Source organism: Homarus americanus, unplaced genomic scaffold, assembly GCF_018991925.1.
Source record: "Homarus americanus isolate GMGI-L3 unplaced genomic scaffold, GMGI_Hamer_2.0 scaffold47790, whole genome shotgun sequence".
Classification (NCBI taxonomy): domain Eukaryota; kingdom Metazoa; phylum Arthropoda; class Malacostraca; order Decapoda; family Nephropidae; genus Homarus; species Homarus americanus.
The window spans coordinates 662338-683499 of NW_024747575.1; the positions used below are offsets into that span (position 1 = coordinate 662338).

At 43.7% G+C, this 21162-nt stretch overlaps 1 long non-coding RNA gene across 1 annotated transcript in view; it reads left to right on the plus strand.

Annotated features, from left to right (window-relative positions):
• Positions 1–19431, plus strand: part of LOC121879641 — a 60207-nt gene extending 40776 nt beyond the window's left edge. The window contains exon 3 of the long non-coding RNA XR_006091385.1: positions 19349–19431. This is a non-coding gene — a long non-coding RNA (uncharacterized LOC121879641). The remainder of the gene's footprint in view (positions 1–19348) is intronic.
• Positions 19432–21162: the final 1731 nt, after the last annotated feature.

The window sequence follows — 21162 nt, forward strand, 5'->3', positions numbered from 1 at the left end:
TTCTCGACATTGTCTAACACTCACGGGGAATTTTACTGCCGGGGGGAGGAGAGGAAGGGGAAGGGAAGAGAGGGAAAAGGAGGGGAGGGGGTTAGAGGAGTGGAGAGGGGAAGAGGAGAGGATAGGGAAGAGGAGAGGATAGGGAAGAGGAGAGGGAGGGGAGAGGAGAGGGAGGGAGAGTGTTAAATACCAGCGTTAATTAGGGGAAATTCCCTAAACAGAGGTGTGAGTGTTGTTGTTTCTCGGTCATCTGAGGGAAACTGGTGGGGAATTTTATTATTATTTTTTATTTTATTTTGGGGATTTGTGAAGTGCCATTTTGTGATTATTAAGGTAACAAGTGCCATTTTTACCTGCGATTGCTTAAGGTAACAAGTGCCATTTTACCTGATTATTATAGTAACAAGCATTTTACCTGATTATTATGGGTAACAAGTGCTATTTACCTGATTATTAAGGTAACAAGTGCCATTTTAGGTGATTATTATGCAAATAAGGCCATTTTTACCCGATTAAGGCAAAATGCGCCATTTAGGTAATTATTAAGTAACAAGTGCCATTTACCTGAATATTAAGGTAACAAGTGCCATTTTACCTGAATATTAAGGTAACAAGTGCCATTTTACCTGATTATTAAGGTAACAAGTGCCATTTTAGGTAATTATTAAGGTAACAAGTGCCATTTTAGGTAATTATTAAGGTAACAAGTGCCATTTTACCTGAATATTAAGGTAACAAGTGCCATTTTACCTGATTATTAAGGTAACAAGTGCCATTTTAGCTAAACATTAAAGTGCCAAATGCTCATCTAACCACCAGTGCCACAAATCCCCCCCCCCCAAAAAAAAATACCCCAAGTGTCAAATTTGGCTAATTACTCAAGTGTTAGTTAGGGGTAATTATTTAAGTGCTATTGGGGGTAATTAACAAACCATCGGGTAATTATGAAGTTATTAGATCGTGGTAATGGAATGAGTTTTAATCGTGTCTCATACATGTAATTAAACTGGGTTATTTAGCAGAGTATAGATAGATAGATAGATAGATATTATAAATAGATAAATGGATAGATAGAGTGTGAATGATGATGGAAGATAACTGGATAAATGGAGGGAATGAGGGAGATAGTGATAATAGAAGGAGGAAGAGAGAGAGAGAGAATAAAGAATGAATATAGACTGGTAATGATGGGAATAAATTGATAAACGAGGGAATGAGGAAAACACTGATAAGAAAAGGAAATAAAAGTACAGGTAATTAAACAACAAGTAAATGAAACAAAAGTATTTAAGGATGGAAAAATAAATTGAAATAAATAAAAGAAAATAGATAACAAATATGAAAAGTCGACAAAACACTAATAAATTAAAACAAACTTACTAATTAGGGATTTTTTTTATTTTAATAATAAATTGACAAAACTCCAGGTAATAAGTCAGGTGTAATTACATTTCTTAATCGATTAATAAATATAATTCAAATTAATATATAACAGAGATTCAAAGGTAAATGTAATACGTGAGCCAAACTACTGTTGACTAGATTACATTTACGCCGCTGTTATGCACCGAATTATATTTATTTTATGCAACAAATTACCATAATTATATTCCTTTATTGGATGTGTTGCCATAAAGTGAATCATTAGTTGTTTTATTTGGGGTCTGGACACTAGGGGCTGAAGTGTTTATATTTGACTATGGGTAGGTCGCCTCTCTCGGCCTCTGTGTGTGTGTGTGTGTGTGTGTGTGTGTGTGTGTGTGTGTGTGTGTGTGTGTGTGTGTGTGTGTGTGTGTGTGTGTGTGTGTGTGTGTGTGTGTGTGTGTGTGTGTGTGTGTGTGTGTGTGTGTGTGTGTGTGTGTGTGTGTGTGTGTGTGTGTGTGTGTGTGTGTGTGTGTGTGTGTGTGTGTGTGTGTGTGTGTGTGTGTGTGTGTGTGTGTGTGTGTGTGTAGTTGGTGGTGTGGGAGCCATGCGTTCATTAGGCGTTAGTTAGGTTAGTTAAATTTTTGCTTGTTGGGGTTAGATGCTTAGTTACACACACACACACGCGCACACACACACACACACACACACACACACACACACACACACACACACACACACACACACACACTCTGCCCAAAGTCCGAAAGCTTGGCTGTGACATGTCCATCAGTATGGTTTGGACTTGGCCAGCAAGTCCTTCTAGAGAGAGAGAGAGAGAGAGAGAGAGAGAGAGAGAGAGAGAGAGAGAGAGAGAGAGAGCCACCAAGTCCGTATGTGTGGCTGGGACAGATCCAGCGGTACACGACACGACAGGGCAGCTGGAGGCGCGGCTCACCAACCCGTGTTTATCATACGATCCGTCAGATACCAACCTGGAACTTTTCTCAACAAGTTCCCTCAGATTAAACTTCCTTCCTCAGACCATCCTGGAGCCCCAAGCTCTTTTTCCTGGGCTTCTTGTTAAGTTTAGAAAGTTTTTTGAGTTTAAATTATTTTTTTTGTATGATTTTTGGGGGGATTTAAATTTTTTTATCAAGAATATTTTTTTCCTCCAGAAATTTAAGTTTTTATTTTATATTTTAATTTAGTTTTTAGTTTATTTTTATTTACAGGTTGACATTTTTTTTTGCTGTTTTAGGAATAAAAAAAATTCTCTAGCGTTCAATGTATTTTATTTTATTTTATTTTATTTTTTATTTTGGCTAATTTAAATTTGTGGGCGAAATTCAAACCTTTTTTTTTTTGTTCCTTAAATTCAATGTTTTTATTATATATCGTTGTTTTGTAAAGTTCAAGTCATTGTTTATTCCCAAGTTAATAATGTGGTCTTGCTAGTTCTGCCAAATTCGATTTTTTTTTCTCGTCATTTTCAAGATTTTCATTTTCACTTTTTTCACATTTTAAGTTTTTTTTTGTTCTCGTTTTGCCAAAGTCAAAGTTGGGTTTATCTACTTTACTACTACTACTACTACTACTACTACTACTACCATCTTGATACGTGTAAGAAAGAAGGATTCGTGTGAGGTAGACAAGGAAGGAAGGAAGAAAGGAGAGGGGGGGGGTGATGGATGTCTTAGTTAAGGGTATCTGGGAATTAAAATACTTCCATTCTGTTGACTTTGTGAGGTTAGAGGGGAGGGGAAGGAAGGGAGGGGATTTAGGGGCAAAGGAGGGGGAGTTAGAGGGAGGGGTAAGGGGGGGTTAGGGGTGAGGGAGTGTTAGAGGGAGGGTTAGAGGTAAGGGAGGGGGAGAGTTAGAGGGAGGGAGGTGGCGTGAGGATGCAGGTTTTAAAGGGAAGGGGGTGGATATCGGATTAGTAGACAGGTGGGACGGTAGACAGGTGGTTCAGTACACAGATGGGACGGTAGACAGGTGGATTGGTAGACAGGTAGTGCAGTAGACAGGTGGGACGGTAGACAGGTAGTGCAGTAGACAGGTGGGACGGTAGACAGGTGGTGCAGTAGACAGGTGGGACGGTAGACAGGTGGTGCAGTAGACAGGTGGGACGGTAGACAGGTGGTGCAGTAGACAGGTGGGACTGTAGACAGGTGGTGTAATAAACAGGTGTGTTAGTGAACAGGTAACAATGGGGGTGATACAGGAAGGTTAGGTAACAGAGGTGAGGATGGGCGGGGGTGTGGCTTTAATTATAGGGGGAGAAAAAACTGACTTATATTCACAAACTCTGGCAGAACCAACGCGCTTAATTACACACTACGCCCATGTCCCCACGCCCACCTCCTCCTCCTACCCACGCCCACACAGGTCTCCACCCATGGCACCAGGCCCACACGCCAACCACCTTCCCACGCCCACACAGGTCTCCACCCACGGCACCACGCCCATTCATACCCACACGCCAACCCCCTACCCACGCCCACCTACGTCACCACGCCCACGTCAGGTATAAGACCCGGTTTAGTTCACATGTATAACGTTAAGACAAAAGTTCAACGGCAACTTGTGAGGTCAAATGAGAAACCAACTTAACTAGTATTTAACGATATATTTACGAAGGTTTAAAACTACGATTATTCTCTTTAATTTGATCGTTAATTGATTTATTTATTAGGTGTTAGAGGCGTTGAATAATGAAGGGGTGTGGTGTTGGTTTATTTTTCCTGTCTAGTGTGGCAGCGAGAGTCATATTTTCCCAAGGATTGTTGTAGGTGTTTCGCCGACACGACAAAATTCCCGACATTCTCTCCTCCATCCTAGAGTCGGTAATGACCACCACCACCCTACCACTGGCTACTCCCGACCTGTACTGAATGTGGTTTTTGTTTCCCTCCTCTATTTCCCGCCGTCAACTCCTCCTCCTCCTCCTCCTCTTTCTTCGTTTGCGGATGCTTTAAAAGTCCCAGCCAGTTCCACGAATCCAGTTCTGAGATTAACTTCCACCCACGTACGAGAAGGTTGCAACATCTCCAGGCCGCCCGCTGGTGGTGGTGGCTGGCGACCTCTGGCAGCTGACCCACCAAGGAAGCTGGAGGCTGCCTGTGTTTACATTATCTCCCTCCCTTTTTTTTACTCCCGATATTTATGATTTTTACGCAAATTACCAAAACATCTCGGGTCAGTCAGTCAGTCTTGTGGTGTTTAGTATATTAGTTAAGAGTTCTGTTGGGAGACAGTGTGTAACCCGGGTATAAGATGTGAAGATGCATCCGGGTGACCAGCGTCGCTCAGCTCAGGTCATGAACTCGATCAGCTGATGGCCGCCGCCGCCGCAGGGTTGCCTCCCCTACCACGTGGTTGCGCCGGGACTACCAACCCTCCCGCACTCTCTCTCCCTCCCTCCCTCTCTCCCTCCCTATCTCCCTTACTCCTTCCCTACGTTCATTACTCCTTCCTTCATTCCCTCCTTCCATCTCTTCTTCTATCCCCTACTCCTTTCCTCCTTTCCTACCCCTTCCTTCAGTCCTTCCCTCCCTACCTCCCTCATTCCTTCCTTCAAGCCCCCCATTTCCTCCCTCCCTCTACCCCCTCTCCTTTCCTCCCTCCGTACATCCCTCCTTTAGTCCTCCTCCCTCCCCCCCTCCTCCTCCCTCCCTCCCTCCTCTCCTCCTCTCCTCCCTTCCCCTCCTCCTCCCTCCTCCCTTCCTCCGGGATCCCTCCGTCCACCTCCCTCCCCCTCCCTCCCTCCCTCCCTCCCTCCCTCCCTCCCTCCCTCCTCCCTCCCTCCCTCCTCCCTCCCTCACCTCCCTCCTTCCTTCCCTTCCCTCCCTCCCCTCCCTCCCTCCCTCCCTCCCTCCCCTCTCTCCCTCCCTCCCTCCCTCCCTCCCCTCCCTCCTCCCCCTCCCTCCCTCCCTCCCTTCCCTCCCCTCCCTCCATCCCTCCACCCCCCTCCTCCCCCTCCCTCCCCTCCCTCCCTCCATCCCTCCCCTCCCTCCCTCCCCTCCCTCCCCTCCCTCCTTCCCTTCCTTCCTCCTCCCCTCCCCATCCCCTACATCCCTCCCTCCATCCTCCCTCCCCTCCCCTCCCTCCTTCACTTCCTTCCCTCCCACCTCCTCCCTCCTCTCCCTCCCTCCTCCCTCCCTCCCTCCCCTCCCCTCCCTCCCAACCTGTCTCCCATGTCTCCTCAATAAACCAATGTTACAATGGCCATCATGTGGTACCCAATATCACTCTGTAAACTTAGTGAAATTAACACAGAATTATTTTAAATAATGCTAAGGTGTAATTAGTTTTAATGATGTGGGCTATTAACGTTAGTAATGATTATTAAACATTATTATTATTTTAGTTGTTGCCGTTTTTATTATTATTGTTGTTAGTAGTATTTTATTGTTGTGGTTATTATTATTGTGTGTGTTGTAATTGGTGTTCTTGTTACTTACACCCGTCCATTGTTGTATAGTGAAGGTCAACAGTACACGTGAACACAGTCGTCTGCCTTAACTTGTTCCTCCTTAACTGCTTTAACGTGTGACACAAGAATCATGAAACAGTTACGTGTGCTTTGGGCGGGGTGGGTCGGCGCTGGGGCGGGGTGGGTCGGCGCTGGGGCGGGGTTGATAGAGGGTGGGGAGTTCAACGTCAGGGTGGGGGGAGTGGGCGTGGTGGGTTTTGTTGGTTTCTGGGTGGGGGGGAGTGAGTGGGCGTGGTGGGTGGATCTGTACAAACACACACACACACACACACACACTGGCCTTGAACTGTGACCTTTTTTACCATAAAACAGAGAGCAGTCTTAGCGGTTGTCTTGGTAAAGGTGTTGCTTCAGTCTACCTCCTCACGCACATACATACATACATACATACATACATACATACATACATACATGCATACATACATAACAAAAAGGACATAACACATTCAACATTATACCACTTCCTGGCCGTAATGGTCCCCGTAAATAGAGAAAACATTTTGACTACTTCCATAACACAACCCCGACAACAAGGGCTCCCAAAATGTTAAACAAGTACAGTACGACGCATTCTGATGGTGACTGTGTGTGTGTGTGTGTGTGTGTGTGTGTGTGTGTGTGTGTGTGTGTGTGTGTGGCACTAACTATTACAGCTGGCACTTTAGGCACCCACACATCGATGGCACTGATTGTATTAATGGGAAACCTTAAATCTTTAGTTTAAAAAAAAAAGTTTCAATAAAATACATTACGTTAAAATAAAGCTTAGTGAAGACAGCTTGAGGAGAAGAAATTGTAACCATCTCTTATAATTGTTAAGGAGTTAATTATCTACCTGTTAATTGTTCAGGAGTTAATTATCTACCTGTTAATTGTTCAGGAGCTAATTGTCTACCTGTTAATTGTTCAGGAGTTAATTATCTACCTGTTAATTGTTCAGGAGCTAATTATCTACCTGTTAATTGTAAAGAAATAAATTAACACCTGATAATTGGGTTAGAAACGGAAGGGAAGTTATATAAGGAAGAGATAAGAGACGGAATGGAAAAGGAAATAGAGGGAGAGAAATTGAAGGAGTTAAACGAGAAAATAAAGACAGATGAAAATGGGGAGAGGAACAGAAGAAGAAAAACGGGAAACGGCAGTGATGAGTGACACAACGGAGAGAGAGAGAGAGAGAAAGAGAGAGAGAGAGAGTGTACGTCGTTTTAAGCTCTCATTTGTTGTTGTTGTTTTAAAGAGACAATTAATCTTGAGTTAAAGAGCCGTCGGTGTACAGCTGATGTTGTTAAGGCTTCATCACCACTGATATTATGGTCCATCTCTCTCTCTCTCTCTCTCTCTCTCTCTCTCTCTCTCTCTCTCTCTCTCTCTCTCTCTCTCTCTCTCTCTCTCTCTCTCTACAACAACAAACACCAGCGCCTCTTCACACTATAAAGCCACGCCGCCGTTAAAATAGCCAACTGCCCTGATGAATGTTGTTAATACCCATTAGTGGTGGGTAAATGAACGAGTGTTTGTAGTAGTTGGCTAAATACCATTAAGGGTGGGGGTGATGGGGGTGATTTGGGTATGGGGTGAGGGGTGATGAGGGGAGTATGCCACGGGGGTGATTGGAGACGTCTGTGTTGGGGAGGAGGGCGTGGGGGAGATGAAGGATTGGGTAGAGGAGGAATTTGAGGAGGGATTGGAAGGGGAGTTTGTGCTGGGGAGGAAGGAGTGGGGAGAAGGGGGGGGGGAGTTGTCGTAGTTATTCAACCTTTTAGAGAGAGAGAGAGAGAGATCCTCACCTCTCCGAGTAATGGGACGGAGCGAGACAGAGAGACAAAACACAAGTAAACACAAGCTTTTCAGCCTGACAGGTGTATAGCATACCGTCTCTGTCAACCGTACCAGAGACAGTGAGACGGTTGGCACACACACACACACACACACACACACCTCTACCTCAAATAGACCAGGCCAGGTTGAAGGCTTGGTGGAGTCAGTCGGTTCTCACACGCCTGGGCTTACAGTCAGTCAGACAGTCAGACAGTTGGGTTCATAGGTTGAACTTGGAGTGTAGCTCCCCATTTTCAGACAAACACAGTCGTGTTACGTGTCTCCACACCTAGGCAGTGAGCTTTAGGGGGCTTCACCGGCTTCATGGCTTAGTTTGTTTCGCTCTGTGTGTGTGTGTGTGTGTGTGTGTGTGTGTGTCATGTGTGTGTGTGTGTGTGTGTGTGTGTGTTTCTCTTTTGGATCGATACAGTGTGTTTTATGCATTGGTAGTGTAATGGTGTTTGTCGTATGTTTGTTTGGAAGGGATGTGTTTGTTATGTGTTTGTGTGTGTGTGTATGTGTGAGTATTTATTTATATCCCCATGTATGTATGTATGTATGTATGTATGTATGTATGTATGTGTACGAAAAATCCAGCAACTCAACTCACCTCCACCAGACACGGACGGAGCAACAGATAAATATTGACAAAGTGGAAAATGTCAGTTTTATGTAACATTTCTTGAATTTTAAGCCTGATAAATGTGTAGGATCTGTGTCCACGTGATGCAGTGTTTATAATGTAGGTGTCAGGTGTATATTATGGTAGATATATGAGGGATATACCTGGTATAACACATGTGTAGGTATATATATTACAACAACTTGGGGTCGGCTCTCTCTCTCTCTCTCTCTCTCTCTCTCTCTCTCTCTCTCTCTCTCTCTCTCTCTCTCTCTCTCTCATCCTCTCTCTCTCTCTCTCTCTCTCTCTCTCTCTCTCTCTCTCTCTCTCTCTCTCTCTCTCTCTCATCCTCTCTCTCTTTCGCCCTCACTCTCTCATCCCTCACTTAATTCTCTCACCCCTCACTCCTACCTCCTCACCTCCCCTCCTACCCCTCACCCTCACCTCTCCCCCTCCCTACCCCCTCCTGGTCGCCAAACATCACCAGGTGGAGGCAGGATTGCTCTCGAGTCTGTTTTGCCCTTTGGGATGGCACTTTCATTAACAGCTCATCCCTCCCCAGCCCAGCCACTCTCCCCAGCCCAGCCTCCCAGCCCTCCCCAACCCAGCCCTCCCCAGTCCAGCCCTCTGGCCAGCCCTCCCCATTGGCCTCCCCAGCCAGCCCTCCCAGCCCAGCCCTCCCCAACATAGCCCTCCACAGCCCTCTCTAGACCTCCCAGCCTTCCCAGCCCCTGCAAAAGTCCTCAGCCCCTCAAGACCTCCCCCAGCCTCACACTAGACCTACCCAGCCTTGCCCTAGGCTTTCTCAGCCTTCACCTAGCCAGTCCTAGCCCTTACTAAACTCCCAGCCCTATTCAGCGTTCCCGATCCCTCCCTAGTGTGTGAGAGAGAGAGAGAGAGAGAGAGAGAGAGAGAGGTAATAAATGTACAGTGTGTGTGTGTGTGTGTGTGTGTGTGTGTGTGTGTGTGTGTGTGTAAAAATGGGGTGAGTGTTGGTTGACAGATGGTTATGACATACATGTGTGTGTGTGTGTGTGTGTGTGTGTGTGTGTGTGTGTCGTTTTGTATACACCGTCTGGACTGTCATAGACATAAAAAATAACCATTGTTCTCCGGTCGTGTTATTCAGAGCCTGAGGAACTATTGTTCATTCTAGCCTTTGTTTTCATCTTTAGCTTTTTGTCTTCATTCTAGCTTTTTGTCTTCATCTTAGCTTTTGTCTTCATCTTTAGCTTTTTTCATTTGAGCTTTTTGTCTTCATTTTAGCTTTTTGTCTTCGTCTTAGCTTTTTGTCTTCATCTTAGCTTTTTATCTTACCTTTTTATTTAGTTTTTCTTGATGTTAGTGTTTTGCCTTGACCTTTAGCTTTCTTCATAGTTTTAATTTAACTTGTTTTTATTTGTTATTGTAGTTGGTATTTGGAAGGAGTCTTAACCCTTGGACTCCCGCTGTTGGTTCGTCAAGATGAATAAAATTGTAACTGGAATAAAAGTTTTAATTACAGCAATCGGTGGGGAAGGGCTATGGCAACTTATGGTAGTGGTGGTGGTGGTAGGAGTGGTGATAGTATTAGTGGTGGTAGTAGTGGTGGTGATAGTATTAGTGGTGGTAGTAGTGGTGATAGTAGTATTAGTGGTGGTAATAGTAGTGGTGATAGTAGTATTAGTGGTGGTAATAGTAGTGGAAAGATAAGACACACATACATACATACATACATACATACGTACATACATACATACATACATACATACATACATACATACATACATACAGGTGTTATTTAGTGAACGCTTACCTGTCATTCTCACCCTCCATAATGGTGTGTGTGAGAGCTGCATCAACACGACTACGAGGAGTGAGTCACAATTCTCGACACGTTCCAACAACATTCTCTTCCCATAAATGGTGATATAACCGCCCGGGAATGTGTATAGGCAGGCAAGGTAGTGTCTAGTTATGACTTAAGACGTCATATTTAACCTCCACTATCTGTGCTTAGTAGTGAACTATTTAAGAGGAAATAAACGATTATCTTATGTAGGTTTTGTGTGTGTGTGTGTGTGTGTGTGTGTGTGTGTGTTGCCATAGAGAGTCGTAAACATTGTCTTATCTCCCGCCATAAGTAATTTATTTAATTGTTTTATTATTTTTCAAGAATATGACGACGTGTGGTAAGAGAGGTTATCACTTAAGGGTTTTATAAGTGATAAAGATGATGTTTTAAGTGAGTCTAGTCGTCGTGTCCAACATGAGAGAGAGAGGGGGGGGGGGTCCCATCTCGTAAAAATTCACGGCAATATTTACACTAGTTGGCAACGCTACTCATAAGATACCAAGTCGTACCGGGAAGGAGAATTAAAGAGCATCTGGACAGCGGCTTCAACACCACAAACGTGACCATTAAACCCCATTAACTCGCCTTTCTCGTTCCTTATTTTTTTTTTTTTCAGAGAGAGATTATGACTTTTATACTCATTGTCCCGAGGATTAAAAGATAGATAGCCTGATGGGTTAAGTTCAGTTGAGGCCGGGGGCTGATGGTGGTGGGTGTTTTGTTTTGTGGCTGGACCCGCGTCTCACTCACTCACATACCTGTAATAATAACAACTCACCTGCTGATAAGAAATACAACAACTTCTACTACTTTTAAATTATTATTATTATTATTGTTACTGTTGGTGTTTTATTATTATTATTATTGTTTTGTTTCTGATGCCACGTTGTTTTTACGGACCCATGAACATATACTTTCAGACCGATTGATGTTTTATACGTTCATACAACTATTGTTATCTTTAACATCCTTTCCACGCGATGCTCTTTTGTTTTACAAGTATAAACTCTACCAACTAATACTCTTGTTCTCTCTGATGCTACATTGTTTTTACTTAACATCAGTAAAACTTAATAAATATATATATATATATTGTGACTGCTGACGCTATTTTGTTTTCCTTAACATTTATTATTAACTGAATTTTACTCTCACGTCTCCTATGCTCCTTTGTTTTACTTTTAACAATATTCAATTAACTTATATTCTAGTTGTGTCTGATGATGCTGTTTTGTTTTACGTCTATAAAACTAGATTAATATATACTTTCACACTGTCGATGTTGTTTTCTTTCACATTTATAAAACTTCATTAATTTATACTCTCACACTACCGATGCCATTTCGTTTTTCGTCTATAAAACTCCATTAATTTATACTGTCACACTACCGATGCTATTTTGTTTTTCCACCGGATTTTTTTTTGTTATTTTTCTCCCAGGAAACTAGTTATTGGGTGGTAGTGGTCCGGGAGGCACCACAAGATATGACCGACACTAAATTTTACGTATAAAAATTCTTTGGATTTCTCTATTTGGCGGCCAGGCTTTTTTCCTTTTTTTTTTCCTAGCTTACTCGGCAACTTTTCTGAATCATAACTTTCTCGGGGTTAATACTGGCTCCCTTGTTTTAAGAGAGAGAGAGAGAGAAAGAGAGAGAGAGAGAGTGAGAGAGAGAGTGCTGGAGGAGTGACATGAAAAGGAAAAGAAGATGAGGAGGCAGTAAAGAGGCTAAAAGAGAGAGAGAGAGAGAGAGAGATGAGGCAAAATGAAGGTAGAGATGAAGAAAGGAAGATGATAAGCAGCAAACTAGAAGACTAAGATGATAGGGAAGGGGAGGAAAGAGGAATGGAGTTAAAGGAGGAATGGAATGAAAGAAAGAGGAGAGAGGGAGAAGAGGAAGATGAGGGATTCTTGACGACTCTTCTTTGATACTCTTGGATTATTACCGGACCTGACCTGACCTCACACACACACACACACACACACACACACACACACACACACACACACACACACACACACACACACACACACACACACACACCAGCAAGGAATAAACTTGTGTGACATTTTCAATCAAGGTGTGTGTGTGTATGTGTGTGTGTGTATGTGTGTGTGTGTGTGTGTGTGTGTGTGTGTGTGTGTGTGTGTGTGTGAGAGCAACATTACTCCTGACAGGTCATATATACCACCAGTCTCCAGTCTCCCTCCACCACCACACTTCCTCCATCACAATCCACCGCTACTACTGCTTCCACAACCAAACACCACACTCCACCACACTCCACCACACTATATAACCTCCAACATCTTCCCTACACCTACATCTCTCCGCCCCCGTCTCTAAATCCGACCCAATCTCTTGCTATATTCCGTCTTTTTCCGTCCGTGAGTATCAAAATCCGTCCGTCCCTTCTCGTTCCGTCCGTAATCTTTCAAATCCTTCCCTTTATATTCCCGTCTGCCTCCGTCCGTGAACCTCCAGATCACGTACGTAGTCTCTCTCTCTCTCTCTCTCTCTCTCTCTCTCTCTCTCTCTCTTTCTCTCTCTCTCTCTCTCTCTCTCTCTCTCTCTATGCCTTCAAGTTCTTTTATTCATGTTGTCTCACTCATCATATGTCCACAAGAGAGAGAGAGTCAATATTCCAAGAGTTTCAGAGGAAGATTGTCCAAAAGCTCCTATTATCTTCCTCCTCCTCTTCCTCTTTGCATCTTTCTCATCTTTTATCTCCTTACATCATTTTTGTTCTTCTCTGTACTACCTGTCATCTTCATTTCCTCTTCTCTTTCATCTCTTTATTCCTCTTTATTCTCTTCTTCCTCTTGTTCTTCCGTTTATCTCTTATTTGTTATTATTTTCCATCCTGTTCCGTCCTCTCTTTTCCCATTCCTTCCTGTTTTGTTCACTTTCGTTCTATTCCATCCTATTCTGTTGTGTTTCGTTCCGTTTCGTTATATTCCCTTCTGTTCTGTCCCCTTCCGTCCTGTTCTGTCCCCTTCCGCCCTGTTCCGTCCCCTTCCGTCCTGTTCCGTCCCCTTCCGTCCTGTCCATTTTATCTTCCGCCTAAAATTGACGATATATCTCTGTGATGGTTACCAAGGCCTCCGTCCACCACCTCTCAAGAAAGTGGGGGTTTAGCTTTTTTTTTCTTCAGGCAAGTTTCTCCAATTCCGACCCTCTTCTCTCCTCTTCTCTCTTTCGACCCTCTCCCTTTTCTCATTCTCTTTCTCTTCCTCTTCTATCCTCCTCCTCTCCTCTCTCTTTCGTTCCCCCCCTTCTCTCTTTCTGTCCTCCGATCCTCTCTTTCTCTCTTCTTCTCTTTTTTGACTCCCCTCTCTTCCTCTCTCCCCCCAACCTCTCCACTCCTCCTCCTCCTCCTCCCATCCATCTTCAGTAAGAGATGGGAGTCGAGGAGCTACGCGTTTAAGGTTCCTTGTTGTGATTTAGGACTTAAGAGGCAGTCAAGTGCTAGTCCAAGTATCAGTCACGCGCTAGTTGGAGTGCTAGTGAGACAGGAGGGAGGAAGGTGGAGAGTTGGGGTGAGGTGGGGAGGTGGGGTGAGGTGGGGAGTTGGGGTGAGGGAGGAAGGTGGGGAGTTTGGGGTGAGGGAGGAAGGAAGGAGGTGTTAATATGGGGGAGGGGGTGAGGAAGTAATGGGAGGAAGGAGGAAAGGGGGAAGATGGGGTTAAGATAGTGAGGAGGGAGGATGAAGAGGAGGAGGAGGAGGAGGAGGAGGAGGAGGAGGTGGTCGACATAGGAAAACTTTGTATATTGACTATGTATATAAAACCAACCTTCCTTCTTTGTCTCCTCCTCCACTCCACCCTCCACCTCTACTCCACCCTTCACCTTCACCCTCCACCTCCACCCCCCACTCCCCATCCTCCACCCTCCTCCTGCCCTTTTGTCTCCCTTCTTCACTCTTGCTTTCAACTCATCCTTCATTTTCTACTTAATCCCCCCCTCCCCCTCCTCCTCCCCACCCCTCCCCCACCCCTCTCCTCCACCTCTACGTTCGGGCAGGCGGGCCGGGCAGGCTGGCACTGGTGGTACTGGCTGGCCGCCTAAGGAAATAAACACACCCCCGGGGCAGAGAGCATGTACACATTATGCTCCCCTAACACGCTCATGCTCTCTCCCTGCACGCGCCCTCACCTCTCCCTCTTGTACATTAGTAAACTCTGTACACATTGTTCTGCTTGCTGATGTACGCCCTTAAATGTTATGTATACTACTAGATCGATGTACACACACACACTGACATACGCCCATAACTATCATGTGCACTTCTAGAACAATGTACACACTGACGTCATTGATAATAACCACACTTATGGATTGTGTACACTCAGGAGAACACACACACACACACACACACACACACACACACACACACACACACACACACACACACACACACGTTCCCAGGAGAGCGACCCAGAGTAGTGCCTCCTGTACATTGCTGGAGTTGTACACACATTATGTTTCCTCAGAGACGCCCCCCTCCCGCCCCCACCTGTGCCTCATGTACACTAATGAAGCACGTGTGTGTGTGTGTGTGTGTATGCGACTGTACGAGTATTTATGTGACTATGTGTATGTATGTATGTATGTATGTATGTAATAACCAGCTCGTGTAGGTATATTGGTCGCGGTCACTGTGTTATTTTATCACTGTGGTCTAAAAGTTTTGTGTTTTCGAGAGTCTTGTCCGAAGGTTGATAGTTGTATGGCATGTTTATGACCCCGAGGCCCTCACCCCCTCACCCATCACCCCTCACCCATCACCCCTCACCCATCACCCCTCACCCCCTCACCCCTCACGTTCTCTAAAGTGTGAGATAAATTAAAGATGGCAGGAGTTTTGCCTTGAGACTCTACTATATATTATATACTAGTTAAGAATGATATAGGGATTGTTATATCGAGGGTCCGTTAGAAGTAAAACCCTCCATTTAACGGATTTTATGGAGAGAGAAGTCCGGTATATCGAGGGTTTCACTGTACCGATATCTCATTTTCTATGAGATATTATTATCTAAGGTGATGGAATCCGATATTTGTCGATATTCATTTGTTTGTTTTCTTTACCGATATTTAGTGTGGCAGGTAGTGTACAGGGTGTTACAGTGTACAGGGTGTTACAGTGTGTTACAGTGTACAGGGTGTTACAGGTAAACAGTGTACAGGGTGTTACAGGTACAGGGGGTAAAGGCAGTGTAAGAGCAGCAGGGTAAAAGCTAGTGTTACAGTGTACAGGGTGTTACAGTGTACAGGGTGTTATAGTACAGGGAAAGCAGTGTACAGGGTGTTACAGTGTACAGGGTGTTACAGTGTACAGGGTGTTACAGTGTACAGGGTGTTACAGTGTACAGGGTGTTACAGTGTACAGGGTGTTACAGTGTACAGGGTGTTACAGTGTACAGGGTGTTACAGGGTGTTAGAGTGTACAGGGTGTTACAGGGTGTTACAGTGTACAGGGTGTTACAGTGTACAGGGTGTTACAGGGTGTTACAGTGTACAGGGTGTTACAGGGTGTTACAGTGTACAGGGTGTTACAGTGTACAGGGTGTTACAGTGTGTACAGGGTGTTACAGGTACAGGGTGTTACAGTGTACAGGGTGTTACAGTGTACAGGGTGTTACAGGTACAGTGTGTTACAGGTACAGGGTGTTACAGTGTATGTGGTAAGTGCAGTGCTGGTGGTGTTACAGTGTGTTACAGTGTACAGGGGTGTTACAGTGTACAGGTGTTACAGTGTACAGGGTGTTACAGTGTACAGGGAGGCAGTGTACAGTGTGTTACAGTGTACAGGGTGTTACAGGTACAGGGTGTTACAGTGTACAGGGTGTTACAGTGTACAGGGTGTTACAGTGTATGTGGTGTTACAGTGTACAATGTGTTACAGTGTACAGGGTGTTACAGTGTACAATGTGTTACAGTGTACAGGGTGTTACAGTGTACAATGTGTTACAGTGTACAGGGTGTTACAGTGTACAATGTGTTACAGTGTACAGGGTGTTACAGTGTACAGGGTGTTACAGTGTACAGGGTGTTACAGTCTACAGGGTGTTACAGTGTACAGAGTGTTACAGTGTACATGGTGTTACAGTGTACAGTGTTACAGTGTACAGGATGTTACAGTGTACAGGGTGTTACAATATGCATGATTTACCATTGGACGGTATTTGAGAGTCGGGAGCCGATAATTCCGGGTTGGTGCCGATGGCGTGTAGCAGTTGTGTACGTGGGTTACATACGGGTCGTGAACATGATTTCTGGAGAGCTGTATTCTGGTATATTTTTCTTTATTTTTACAGTTATTACGGCAGAGAGGGTATATTTTTTATTGAATATACTTATTTTTAGTATAATCTTCACTTTGAATATATCCAGTTATTTTTAATAGTATGCTAAATATACTCACCTCGTCTGTATGTTTGTTAGTAAAGGTTTATTATTTCCTTGTGATTATACCCATTGTTTTTAATGTGGGGTCCTCACTATGGGTATATTTAGTATGCGCGGTATACACACACACAAGCGTCATCGTAATAGCATGGTAAATATACTTCCATCGTCTGTATGTATGTTGGCTGTGGTTAAGAGTCGTTTGTTGTATTTGTGTGTGGTGTTATGGTGTAAAAATGCATATTGTTATGACTGGTGTTTAGTGTGTGCACAGCTGCGTATATTTAGATATGCTTGGCGTTTTGCGTAAAGTTTTTCGTCTTGCGTAAATTTTTATTCGTATTGTATGAATCATTTTTGCGTTGAGTCTTGTTATATAGATTATGTATGCTAAAACATTTACCTATGTATGTATGTATGTATGTATGTACGTACGATTTATCCTGATTTATATACACATTGGTGAGTGTATGCAGTGTATGTGTGGGAGGAGGTACGCGCACACACACACACACACACACACACACACACACACACACACATTGATCCTGTCAGATATTTCTCCGGGAATTATAAATGTTATGTCACTTATGAATGCTGGAAGGAGGGAAGAGGGAGAGAGGGAATCTAATCCTTCTCCCCTCCCCTCCCCTCCCTTCCCCTCCCCCCCCCCCCTCCCTCTCCCTCCCCACCTTATCCCCTAAACACTCGCTCAATCTTCCATCTCTCTTCATACATCCGCCATTATCGTGTTTTCCGACGATTTATCACATCTTTTATTGATATTTCCATCTAGCATCATCCTTATCTATGCTTATTCCCCCTTTCTTTCTTTCTTTCTTTCTTTCTTCACGTAATGGCTAATAATATACTCGCTACTGAAGACTATTGAGGATTTTGTTATTTATCTTAAGATTGAACACCATCAAGGAGCAGTTTCCAATCCCTTAAGTACACTGTAGGTTTATCCGTCTATAGTATAAGGTACCAGCTGGGTTTATCCGTCTATAGTATAAGGTACCAGCTGGGTTTATCCGTCTATACTCTTCCTAAGACGATGGTTCATAAGAGAGAAAACTTGATAAAAACAAAGAGGTAATTGATCGTAAGGGTTTTAAATGTGGGTTAGCTCTGTCTTACCTCGTTATGGGTTGTTGAGTTGTGTACAGTAATCGTGTGTGTGTGTGTGTGTGTGTGTGTGTATGTGTGTGTGTGTGTGTGTGTGTGTGTGTGTGTGTGTGTGTGTGTGTATATTACTATTATTTATATTTTGTGTTTTACTACGACAATTACTTCAACAACTACTATTATTACTACTATTTTTGTTATCGTTGTTGTTATTATTGTTGTTGCTGTTATTGTTATTTTTTTTCTGTTGTTGTTGTCGTTGTTTTGTTATTATTTTTGCTCTTGTTATTGTTGTTATTGTTGTTGTTATTATTTTCTTCATTGTTTTTGTCATTGTTGTTGTTGTTGTGAGGGTAAGTGTATCACATGTTACAGTCAGGTCATTATTACAAGGTCAAGGTCATGTAATTGTTGTCATCAAGTCAAAATTAATTGTTAGTGTCATTGACTTACATTACCTGGACCATAACTTGTGGACTAACGAAGATGTGGTAGTTAGTGCTGTAATTACCGTGTCAGGTGAAGGTGTCAGGTGTCATACTCAGGTGATTTGTATGACACTCAGCTGGAGGTGTCAGGTGTCATATTATAGTGAGTTGTATGATGCTATAAGGTGTCATAGTGAAGTCGCTCGTATGACACGCAGGTAAAGGTGTGTCAGGTGTCATAATGAGATAATCATTTGTATGACACCTTTACCTGCTGTGATATAATTTACTATATACTGTAATCTAATTTCATATAATAATATTTTTAAACTATATCAACTTACCTATATACCTGGTCTAAATATCTTAACACCTGTATATACCTGGTCTATATATCTTAACACCTGTATATACCTGGTCTATATATCTTAACACCTATATATACCTGGTCTATATATCTTAACACCTGTATATACCTGGTCTATATATCTTAACACCTGTATATACCTGGTCTATATATCTTAACACCTGTATATACCTGGTCTATATATCTTAACACCTATATATACCTGGTCTTTATATCATTAATTTATTATATATTTAACACCTATTATATATACCTGTTGTGTTATAATACTCCCTTATATAATTCCATACCTATATACCTGTTCTATAATTGATTGATTGTTGCCATATATTAATAGGTTAAGTCAGGTATATTGGTCAGGTGTGTGTTTTGTGTTTTATTGTTTCCTTCCTTTCTCTCTTTTCTCTTTCTCTATCCTTTTCTGTCTCTTCCTCCTCCCTCTTCCCGTGTCTCTCTCCCCTTCCCATTTCTCCCCTTCCTTGTCTTTGTCATATCTGCCTCTTCTCTCCCTTCTCCTCTCTCCCTGTCAAGCCTTCTTCCCTTCCTATTTCCCCTCTCCCTATCTTATCTTATCACGCTCCTCTTCTTCCTCTTTTACTTCTATCTCCCCTCCCCTCCCCATACCTTTATCACCCCCCTTTCTCCCCCTCACCTCCTCTCCGTCCCTCAATCCTCCCTCCATTTCCTGTTCTACCCTCCTCTACCTATCTCTATTTCACCCCCTCCCTCCTCCCCCCCATTTCCTGTCTTCTCCTCCTCTTGCCCCAATCTCCTCAGAAATGGCCTGAGCTATTAATCAATGGAGATGTTGCTCATGATAATTTCCCCTCATCTCCGCCATAGGTCAGCGCTAATTGCTATCTCTGGTTCATTTGCAGAAGGGCTGAGGGAGTATTTCAGCAAGTTTGGTGATATTAATGAAGTGATGGTCATGAAAGATCCCACAACGCGTCGTTCCAGGTATGTGTCTCTCTGTTTACATCCAGGTTTTATTGTGGTTTGGTGTGGGTGTTTGGTTTTGAGAGGGTGGATTGTGTGTGTGTGTGTGTGTGTGTGTGTGTGTGTGTGTGTGTGTGTGTGTGTGTGTGTGTGTACGTGACTGTGTGTACACTCTATAATTCTACTTGTATGTATATTTACTTGGTTACATTAACACGCCTAAAAGTTCGCTTCTTATGCTGATTTTGGGGCTCTGATATTGACTCGCTTTTAATCCTAACTTCTGTACTTGATCTGTCTGTGAAATATACTGTGTGTACACCTACCCCACCAATCTATTTTCTTTCTCCCCACCTACCCCATCTTTCATCTCTACTTCCATTTTTTCCTCATCTTCCATCTTTTTCCCTCACCCCTCTATATTGTCTCCTCTCCATCACTCCTCCCTCACACCTCGAAAAAACACACATCTTTCCTCCTTCCCTCTTTTCCTGTCTCTCTCCTCCCTCTTCCTGCCCCTCCTCCTTCCCCTCCACCCTCCCCCGGTACAAAGAGGGGCGGTTTTGTATTCCCTAAAAAGTTGTTCTGCGTTTTAAAAGTTCCAGCGGCACTTTTGTACATGAAAAAACAAATTAAATAAATCGCAAATGAAATAAATACAATAAATAAATAAATTGATGAAAGATGAAGAATGATAAGCAGAAGAAAATAAAGAGAGGAAGGAGGGATAAGGAGATGGAGAGAAAGAAGGAGAGAAGGATGGAGGAATGAGAAGGAAGGAAAGATAGACAGAAGGATGGGGGAAATGAGAAGGAAGGAAAGATGGAAATAGGGAGAGAAGGAAGGACGGAAGGACAGAGCAAAGAGAAGGAAAGATGGAGAGAATCGGTGAAGGAGGGAGAGAATGAGGGAGAGAGGGAGGGACATCATTTTCGACACACCACCATCAATTCACCACACCACCACTACCACCACCACTACCACCACACCACCACCACCACTACCACCACACTACCACTCACCACCAAGAGTCCAAGCTATACCACGTTCAGTTTTTTGTTGCCAAGTCAAAACTATCGCGTGTTTTTTTGCCTGGGTTCTTCCTCAGCGCCTTGTTGTGACTGTCACTGGCAGCGTGGTCGAGTTTTTGTCTGGCTACACTGGTTCCAAATTTTTACCGAGTGAACAAACAATGGCTGCCAGGCTTTGTTTTGGTGGTGTGGTGAGTGGGGGTGGGGGTGGTGAGGGTGAAGGGAGCAGGTGGTGATTGGGGGTGTGGTGAAGTGTGAGTGGTGAAGGAAAGTCTGAGGGAGAGGGTTGATGCTTTTTGATGGTTGTGGTGAGGGGGGGTGATGAGTGGGGGTGGTGAGTGGGGGTGGGGAGGGAGGGTGGGGGGATATGATGTGGGCGATGAAGGAGAGAGGGTTTTGAGTTGGGGGAGGTGAGGGAGAGGAGGAAGTGAGAAGGAAGAGAGTGGTGAGATGGAGAGAGAGAGGAGAGAAGGAGAGAGAGTGAGAGGGAGGAAGTGAGGTAGGGAGAGAGCAATGAGGGGAGAGGAAGGAGGGTGAGGACAAAAGGTTTTGACAATTTGGTGTTCCTGGAATTGAGAGAGAGAGAGAGAGAGAGAGAGAGAGAGAGAGAGAGAGAGAGAAAGTGAATACAATAAGAGAGAAAAGAGAAGAAAAACAAACCAATAAAAAAAATAAAAAATAAAAATAACTTAAAATACATAAAAAATAAACCGTTTTAACTG